The 10512-nt window shown below is 39.4% G+C and overlaps 1 pseudogene; it reads left to right on the top strand.

The window, feature by feature from the left end:
• The first annotated feature begins 9346 nt into the window (after positions 1-9346).
• On the top strand, positions 9347-9947 carry LOC128046305 (60S ribosomal protein L17-like; annotated as a pseudogene).
• Positions 9948-10512: the final 565 nt, after the last annotated feature.

Here is a 10512-nt window from a genome sequence, read left to right on the forward strand (position 1 = left end):
AGTAGTAGAATGGGGGTCAAGGAGGAGTATCCAATCCCACCAGCTACTATATGGACACCTACTTTTACTCTGAGGAAGATAGGAAACACTGGAACATTTTAAACGGTGCTGAGCTGACCTTACTTTTTAACAAATCATGTTGTTGTGTTTAAAACAGGTGTTATAAGGGAGAGGCTGTCATGTGGGGTTGAAGCAGGGAGACATGTTGAGAGACTATTACAGTCATCCAGGTGGTTTACAGTCTAGGTGACCTGACCAGGGTGAGAGCAATAGAAGTGATATAAAGCCATGAAATTTTGGATATATTGTGAGGCCAGACCCAAGGAGATTTGCTGATTGAGTGGATGGGGAGGTTGTTGGTGACCATAACTAGAAAACTTTTAGTAACATGGAAGGAAAAACATGCCTATTTATAGTGGGTTTAACAGAGTTGGGGAAGAAATGGATTAGATTATAGATGACACTTCTGAAAAGCTTTGCTTTAAAAAGACAGTCATTGGGAGAGGAAATAGGGTTAAGAGATGGTTGTTTCTGTTAACAAGGAGAAATAACAATATATTTTAGATTTAAAGTCATAATATAGCAGAGAGGGAAAACGGATGGGAGAGAGAGGACATGACAGTCAAGGCAACTAACTAGGTGAGAAAGGATGGGAGGTAGTGCTCAACAGAAACAGCTGTTCAGTTAGGAGCTGAAACGATGGATCCACAGTGATGATGGGGACGATGGATCCACAGTGATGATGGGGACGATGGATCCACAGTGATGATGGGGACGATGGATCCACAGTGATGATGGGGACGATGGATCCACAGTGATGATGGGGACGATGGATGCACAGTGATGATGTGGACGATGGATCCACAGTGATGATGGGGACGATGGATGCACAGTGATGATGGGGATGATGGATCCACAGTGATGATGGGGATGATGGATCCACAGTGATGATGGGGATGATGGATGCACAGTGATGATGGGGATGATGGATCCATAGTGATGACGGGGAGACAGGAGGTAGGCTGTGATGATGCACATGAGTAGAGGGAGTCATGTAGTTTGGGGAAGGTGTTTTGTTTGTTTGTTTGTTTCTGTAATTCATAAAATAAGAATCAAGGTTTTCATTGCAAAATGAGGGTAGTGGAAGCAGAGTTGGCCATGTGAAAAAGAGGTGAGGGTAAGAAGTAGTCATTCAGGAGAGAGAGAGAGAGATTTCAATCCAAGTGTAAATATGGGAGTAACTGACTGAGATTGTATGAAGGACATTATTGAGAGTCAAGGAAATGAGAGGCCAGAATATCATATGTGGTTATATTGAAATTAGCCAACAAGCATCGTAAAACAAAGGGTATTGTAAAAGATAGTAAGCCAGAACTAAAATCTTCAAGTTTTACTAAAGGGTTTGGTTTAATTTTAAACTTCTGTTTTTATTTTTGTTGAACACTCAATTCCGATGTCGAAAATGTTCTTTTTCTCATTGTTGTCTTGTTTTCTTTTATTTCTTAAAATGATTAAGAATGGGACTTTATGACTAGCCTATGACTAGTAGGTTATACAAATTTTTTACATTGTAAAGTACATCCTATAGTGAATTGAAACTTGAAACAGCCAACAATTTATACCTACAAAAGAACAATTTCCATTGGCTAGATGAGGGGAAAAATTATTTCCTTGATTCACAGTTTTAGAGGAAAGAAAGTTTTAAAAAGATATGGTTGGTAAATGTGTGAAAATTTAAACTGTTGTACTGAATGAGTTCAGTGATTCAAGCTGGTGAATTTCCAGCTGAAGAAGAATGTTAAGTGAAATAGTCAAAAAACAGTCATCAGTGAAAGCCATCAGAAACCCATCATTTCACATTGCATCATTAATCTTCAGCAAGATGCCAACTGTGAATCACATGAATATTTGGGTGCGAGAGGGCATCATCTGTAACACCCAGTGTTAATAGAAACTGTCAGGCCTATGCTCATTGCCCACGTGATGGTCATTGATCTGCTCTAATGGCAAGACAAAGACTTATGAATGCTGGACACCATTTTGAAGCTGGGCTCTACTTACTGCCCCTTCAGACATCTGCAAGATATTAATCAACTGATAGCTATTTTTAGTTTCAGATAGGCTGGTCCTTTCCAAATTGGATACTGGGAAAGGGATATACGAGATTAATGAGGGACCTCAGTTGATACTGAAGTGCTGAGAACTAAACAGCAGAATAGAGATACAATTACTGTGGGCTCTGTCCCATGTTTGATCCCTAAAGTGAGAAATAAAACCGAATATAGTAAGACTTACTAACAACTGAGGACCTACTGACCAAAAGAACTCAAATGTCTTTTTTTTTGGTGAGAGCTCTGAATTTAAAGCATAGGGAATTGCATATGCTGTGAAATTCCAGAATTAAGCTTTAGTCCATACACAGCAATGATTATTTTTAAGTAAGCATTTTCATTTGCTATTTTTAGGAAAAAAGATTTAATGTGAAGGAAACCAGGACCATTTTACAGTGTGTATACATGAAGAGAATCAAACAGAAACTCATCATATCAGAGAAAAACATAAGAGATTTGGGGAAAGGAAAGTTTTATGAACACTACAAACATGTATGAGTGGGTAGGGATAGGCACAGAGTGGTTTACAAAGTTTGGAACACAGAGCCCACCATCCATTTTTTCCATGTGTACTATAGAAAAGAAAAAACTCCAAAAATAAAATCACCCATTGTTCTGACAAAATCTTACTAAAATTGATGTCATAAATATAATGACCATCATGAATAGCTTTTCTCCTGTTGTGTGTGAGAAGACTGACGTTATCTCAAGAATATTATATGATGTTATACATTTATGATATGTGTGTGTGCTTAGTTGCTCAGTTATATCTGACTCTTTGTGACCCCATGAACTGTAGCCCACCAGGCTCCTCTGTCCATGGAATTCTCCAGGCAAGAATACTGGAGTGGGCTGCATTCCCTTCTCCAGAGGATCTTCCCGACCCAGGGATAGAACCCAGGTCTCCTGCATTGCAAGCAGATTCTTTACCATATAAGCTACAGGGAAGTTCATCACATTTGTGATAAAGCAGCCTTAGTCAGTTCATGCTGCCAGAACAAACAATCATAGACTGTGTTACTTAAACAATGAAGGTTTATTTCTCACTGTTCTGGAGGTTGTAAGTCTGGGATTATGATGCCTGCGTGGCCAGGTTCTGGTGAGTGTGCTCACCTACATTGCAGATGGCTGACTTCTCACTGTACCCTCACAGAGTAGAAGGATAAGTGAGCTATCTCTCTGGCCCCTTCTTAGGAGAACACTAGTTCCATTCATGAGAGCTTCACTCTCATGACCCAGGTATCTTGCAATGGTCCCCACCTCCAAACACCGTCACGCTGGGGTAAGGGGTTGTGCTGTGCTGTGCTCCGTCGTGCCCGACTCTGTGACCCTATGGACTGCAGCCCTACAGGCTCCTCTGTCCATGGGATTTTCCAGGCAAGAATGGGTTGCCATTTCCTTCTCCTGGGGATCTTCCCTACCCAGGGATTGAACCCAGGTCTCTACACCTCCTGCATTGGCAGGCAGATTCTTTACCACTGAGCCACCTGGGAAGGGATAGGGTGTAGGTATGTGGTCTGTAACACAGCTGTTGATCCATGAGAGAAACAGAGACAAAAATGTTCAAAGAGAAAAATCAAAGGAAAAATATGAATTACAACAAAGCCACTGGAGCAAAAATGTTGACCTATGTTCCTACATACAGAGGATAAGAAGGAATTGAGTTAGCTAAGAAGGAAATGGAGAGATGGCTTTTAAAGTTGACCCTGGGTTGAAGGACAAGGAAAAAACGATTTGGGAAGTTCTTCGTGTGGAATTCAGAGTGAGAAGCAATTAGGTCAGTTTTGTTTTGTTTTCCTTTTCATTGAAGCTGAGTTTGTAGGTGTACAAATAATAGTTTTATTTCAAATTAGTTGTTTCACTGGGAACCCAGGCAGAAAAGGGCCTTTGCTTTCTATCAAACACTGGTTACTAAAGGAAGCAGACTAGTGGGATGAGAATGAAATGCATAACAACCAAGAATTCAGAAATCTAGTTTAACCTCTACAACGGTACCATCAGCCTACATGCATATACTTTGAATACCAACAGGTTCCCCACAGATTCACTCTTATTCATGAAAGGCTAAATATGTGATATTCTGAAGATACTCCTGGGAGTCGGTGAGAGGAAGTTGAGGGAAAATATGGAAAACTACTATTGTGCTGCTTCTCATAATTTCCTATCTTCATTCTGGATACATGGGGTAATTATACTCCTTAGGAGTATATTTAGCCTTTCATGAGTTTGATCCCTGGGCAGGAAGATCCCTTGAAGAAGGGACTGGCTACCCAGCCTAGTATTCTTGCCTGGAGAATCCTATGGACAGAGGAGCCTGGTGGGCTGCAGTCCATGGGGTCGCAAAGAGTTGGATATGACACTTTCACTTTCATTTTTATGTTAAGCTTAGAAACGGCCATATGACTTATTTTTGAAAACAGAATATGAATACAGGTGTTGTATTCAACCCAAGCTTCAACAATACGTGAACCATGAACTTACAGATGTGCAAACTGGTTTTAGAAAAGGCAGAAGAACCAGAGATCAAATTGCCAACATCCGCTGGATCATTGCAAAAGCAAGAGAGTTCCTGAAAAACATCTATTTCTGCTTCATTGACTATGCCAAAGCCTTTGTGTGGATCACAATAAACTGTGAAAAATTCTTCAAGAGATGGGAATATCAGACCACCTGACCTGCCTCTTGAGAAATCTGTATGCAGGTCAGGAAGCAACAGTTAGGACTGGACATGGAACAACAGACTGGTTCCAAATAGGAAAAGGAGTACGTCAAGCCTTTCTATTGTCACCCTGCTTATTTAACTTATATGCAGAGTACATCATAAGAAATGCTGGGCTGGAAGAAACACAAGCTAGAATCAAGATTGCTGGGAGAAATATCAATAACCTCAGATATGCAGATGACACCACCCTTATGGCAGAAAGTGAAGAAAAACTCAAGAGCCTCTTGATGAAAGTGAAAGAGCAGAGTGGAAAAGTTGGCTTAAAGCTCAACATTCAGAAAACAAAGATCATGGCATACAGTCCCATCACTTTATGGCAAATAGATGGGGAAACAAAGAAAACAATGAGAGACTTTATCTTTTGGGGCTCCAAAATCACTGCAGATGGTGATTTCATTTCAATTACATGAAATTAAAAGATGCTTACTCCTTGGAAGTAAAGTTATGACCAAGTTAGATGGCATATTAAAAAGCAGAGACATTGCTTTACCAACAAAGTTCCATCTAGTCAAAGCTATGGTTTTTCCAATAGTCATGTATGGATGTGAAAGTTGGACTATAAAGAAAGCTGAGTGCCAAAGAATTGATGCTTTTGAACTGTGGTGTTGCAGAAGACTTTTGAGATTCCCTTGGACTGCAAGGAGATCCAACCAATCCATCCTAAAGGAGATCAGTCCTGAGTCTTCATTGGAAGGACTGATATTGAAGCTGAAACTCCAATACTTTGGCCACCTGATGCGAAGAGCTGACTCATTTGAAAAGACCCTGACGCTGGGAAAGACTGAAGGTGGGAGAAGAAGGGGAAAACAGAGAATGAGATGGTTGGATGGCATCACCAACTCAATGGACAAGAATTTGAGTAAACTCTTGGAGTTGGTGATGGACAGGGAGGCCTGGCGTGCCGCAGTCCATGGCATCGCAGAGTCGGACATGACTGAGCGATTGAACTGAACTGATAGGTGACGTGTGTCTTCTTTGGGCAGACACATTTAACTGCCACTGGAGACATTTCAGAACTTTCTTCCTTGGCTGCTGTAGTCATGGTAGCGTGTGTTGATATGGAGATGGAACGCTGAACTATCACATGGAGGACAAGAACCTGGGTGGGGTCACTATATGTACAGTGCACTTTCAACAGGGTTTAAACCTTTGTTTTGAGACCACTAACATTTGGAAGTAAGTTGTTTATTGCTGCACCATTACCTAGTCTATCTTGACTAATACAAGTCCAACTTCCCTGAAGACTTGGAATAAACAAAACAAATGCCTTAGTACTTTGGTATCAAAATCAGTGGACAAGTTAGCAGGGAGCTTTATGTTAGAATAAAAGAATCTGCAACTTTATCACCAAGGTTTACAATTTTTATTAGCTTAATATTTTCAGTAAAGCATACCATTCCTTGCAACTATTGACTGAAAGATGAGTGTGTCCAATAAGATTATTTATAAAGCAACGCTCTACTGACTGTATCATTTCATACACTCACCCATTTCTTCTTAGCAGTTTTCTTTGAATTGCAAATATTTTAAAGGAATGCCAGTTTAGCCATGACCTTGGGAAGATTTCTTACCTGCCTTTTAATTTAGATGTAAAATAGAGTTGCATCTTTATCTTCTGGCTGGAAGTCATTTCATAGGATTTCTTTTGAAATACTTTTGCTATAGATCTGGAGTTAAGACGATAAATAGGTGAGATAGTAAACATTTTCAGCTTTGTGGGTCATACGATCTCTGTTGCAACTCCTCAATTCTATTGTAGCATGAAAGCTTCCATAGACAATACACACAAACCAATAAGTGTGTCTCTTTACAAATACAAGCAGCAGGCTGATTTTGGCCCATGGGCCGTAGTTTGCCAAATCTTGCTTTAGATGTTATTTCCAATCCAAGTCACATCCATGTAATTCCATATTATCAGCTATCATGATAGCATGACTATATTAATTTGGGAACTATATTAATGAAATCAACATTCCATCTGGCAACTTATCTGATGTTCTTACAATCATGAAATAAAATCCGTACCCTATTTAGGCTCTGGGCTTAATATCCTTTTTAAAACAAGTAACATTTATTTTAGTTTCTTATTTCTTTTTTTACATCTGGCTCTACAATACTAGTTCTGTAGGGCTAGATATAAAAACGAAAGGAGAACTAAAATAAACGTTATATCCTTGTAGGATTTTCAAAAGCCTATTATTTCCTCATGTTACAGTTGAAATGAATGTTTTAATGGAAACATTTATTTTTTGTTCCTTACAAATACCAAGAGATAAAAATCTTAGTGAGATAAAGGAAAGAAAATGATGATAGTAGCCACTGCAGAATAGAAATGGATCTGTAAAGTTGTTTTCAGAAAATGAAATCATGACTGACATGATCTAACATCTTTCCACCAGGGAGACACTAACCTGTGCCAAATTAGGTCTTTGTCTATTAGTTCAAAATAAAAAAAAAATCACAAAAATGCTCCATTTACAGGAGACTGTTGGAAAGAAAAGGAAGATAAAGAAATTATAATACATATATACCTGAATCCCCTAGAAGGAAAACAAAACAATTTTATTGTTTTTAATTTCAGTCTCAAATTAATTTATTTTAATATCATGCATTTTGAACTACTAGGGCAAAGAAGCAAACAAGGAAGATGGGTATGGCAAATGAATTCAAACCTATAGTAAAATAAGGAAATGAATTATGATAAGACCCAAGGCTATTTTTATTCCCTGCTTCAAATACCATGGCATAGGGGGGAGATATGTGTATCATACAATAGTTCAATGTTTCGGTGAGCACATCTAGAACACTAATTAAAATCAATTTTATTGGCTTATAAAAGATGTATGTATGAGCTCTATCTTTTATGGACTCAGTTAGTTTGCTCCTATATATACCCCTTAATATACTAGTCAGTTAGTTTCTAAAGAAAGTGGGGTAAGTTCTCCTCTTGACTGCTTCATTGTTCACTCGGGATGTATAACCAAGGACAAGACCTTATTGAAAGGGAGGAAGATTGATTGATGCCAACTGGAGTGATTCAGGCATGAAATAGATCGCAGTGCATCCCTGTGTCCCACCAGAACGCGCTTCTGTGTTCAGGCGGTTTTGACTGCGGCATAACTGCCAGGTAGCTGGAGCTGTCACGGAGACACTGGACAGGACTGAACACTGAAAGTCAAATGGCCAAGAGAGGTGCACATAGACAAACTGGATCAAGGCTGGCTCTGTCAGTGCAAACTATATGAGCTTGTACAAATCATTTAATTCAGAGTTTTGGCCTTCTCAACGCTTAGGCTGAGCTAGATGAAATTGCCAACATTTGACTGTCTGATGACAATTTCATGACTCTTCATCTGTGGCTATGCCATTCTATGGCTGTGATCAAATGAAATGTTTCTATAAACTTCTAGGTATAGTATAAATGCATTTATATTTTTTTAATTCTTCTTCTGAGTAAAATTATTGACTATAAGGTATTATTTAATGATAATTACAATTTACCATTTTAATTCATTGATTTATATAGACAACTAATAATTCATCATTTAACATTTGTCATTAAAGAAATACAAATTGCACCAAACAGTAACTGATTCAGTCATGTGTATATATCTTGGGATCCTAAAGTTTACTTCATCACCCATAGAGCACTTTCCAATAGTCATAACATTGGGTTGGACATGTTCTGTCCAACAATATGCTCTGCTGACATATAGTCTTAGTGAACATATTTGATACCTGTCTTATTCCAGGCTACCCTTCATTTACAAAGGTAGTATAATGATATTGGCAAATTTCATCAAGACGTTCCAACAGTCTCACTTGTGACCTCCATGTCCATCAACAAGTATCCAGGTGTAGAGCAGAGCTCCACTGTGACCTGGAATAGACGTCTATCTTGTATCTTATACATGCATATGCTCCAGTAAAACCTAATGGTGCAGCTCTGAAATACTCAAAATATGTTTGCTTAAAAAATACACATCCATAAGAGAAGGCAATGGCACCCCACTTACTCTTGCCTGGAAAATCCCATGGGTGGAGGAGCCTAGTAGGCTGCAGTCCATGAGATCACAAAGAGTTGGATACGACTCAGTGACTTCACTTTCACTTTTCACTTTCATGCACTGGAGAAGGAAATGGCAACCCACTCCAGTACTTTTGCCTGGAGAATCCCAGGGACAGGGGAGCCTGGTGGGCTGCCGTCTATGGGGTTGCACAGAGTGGAACACGACTGAAGTGACTTAGCAGCAGCAGCAGCATAGCTTTTCCAGTAAGCAACCTGATAACACGTGCTAAGTGACTTCAGTTGTGTTCAGCACTTTGAAAACCCACCAGACTCCTCTGTCCATGGGATTCTCCAAGCAAGAATACTGGAGTGGAATGCCATACCCTCATTCAGAGGATCTGCCCAACCCAGGAACTGAACCCACATCTCTATGTCTGATGCATTGGCAGTCAGGTTCTTTACCACTAGCACCACCTGGGAAGCAGCCCAAGGTGACCTCTAAAAATGGTGTGCTGTACAATTGACCCAAAAACCCCCACAAAATCATGCAATTCAAGAGGTTCAAATCTTCATTTTCACCTGAAGAATACTCGTGAAACCATCCTGGCCATTAAGGGTATGTATATCCAGAAAGCTACCAAGAACCTGAAGGATGTCACTTTAAAGAAGCAATGTGTACCATTTCATCATTACAGTGGTGCAGTTGGTAGGTAAGCCCAGGCTAAACTGGTGCTGGATAAAGGGCTGGTGGCCCAAAGAGTGCTGAATGTTTACTGCACATGCTCAAAAATGCAGACAGTAAGGCTGAATTTAAGGGCTTAGATATCAATTTTCTGGGCACTGGGCACATCCTGGTGAACAAAGCCCCCGAGATGCACCGCAGGATTTACAGAGCTCACAGTCGGATTAGCCCCTAATGAGCTCTCCCTGCCACATGGAGACTTTCCTTATTGAAAAAGAACAGATTGTTCCTAAACCAGAAGAGGTTGAACAGAAGAAAAAGATACCCCAGAAGAAACTGAAGAAACAAAAAATTATGGCCCAGGAAAAAAATGCCACAAAGAATAAATGCAAATTAAAGAAAGCACATCCAGAAAGTTATTGAACTCTTTAACTAAGTGTATATGTTTACAGTACTATAAAACCTGTCAATTTTGGTCAGTTATTCATTTGATTTGTTCTCAAGACTGAATAAACCCGGAATGAGAGTTGAGTGTTCACACGGGGAGAAGACAGAAACCTAACAGCAGAAAATGGTCACTCTGGGGTTATCAGGGAACCTCAAATGGGTAATTTCAGAATTGGAGAAACAGAGCATAATTCATAATGAGATATGACAGATTTGCTGATAATGTTTACGAGTACTGTTAAACCACTTAAGCAATCAGCTTCCATTGCAATGCAACAAGTGTATTTATGTGGCTGCAGTGCACCTCCTACTCAGATTTCTCAAAATGTTCTTCAGATACTCTATTAAATTAAGAACACTCAAGACACCCATTTAAAGTTGGAAGTACACTTGACCCTTCTCTTCTTTTATATGCGGAGTTTACTGAAGGTGACATCTGTGAAAGAGGCTGAAACCTCAACAGTTTCAATCCTACACTGATTACAAATTAGAAATGCAACATATTTTATTTATATATGTATATATACATTATATGTTACAC

This window comes from Budorcas taxicolor, chromosome 4 (assembly GCF_023091745.1).
Source record: "Budorcas taxicolor isolate Tak-1 chromosome 4, Takin1.1, whole genome shotgun sequence".
Classification (NCBI taxonomy): Eukaryota; Metazoa; Chordata; class Mammalia; order Artiodactyla; family Bovidae; genus Budorcas; species Budorcas taxicolor.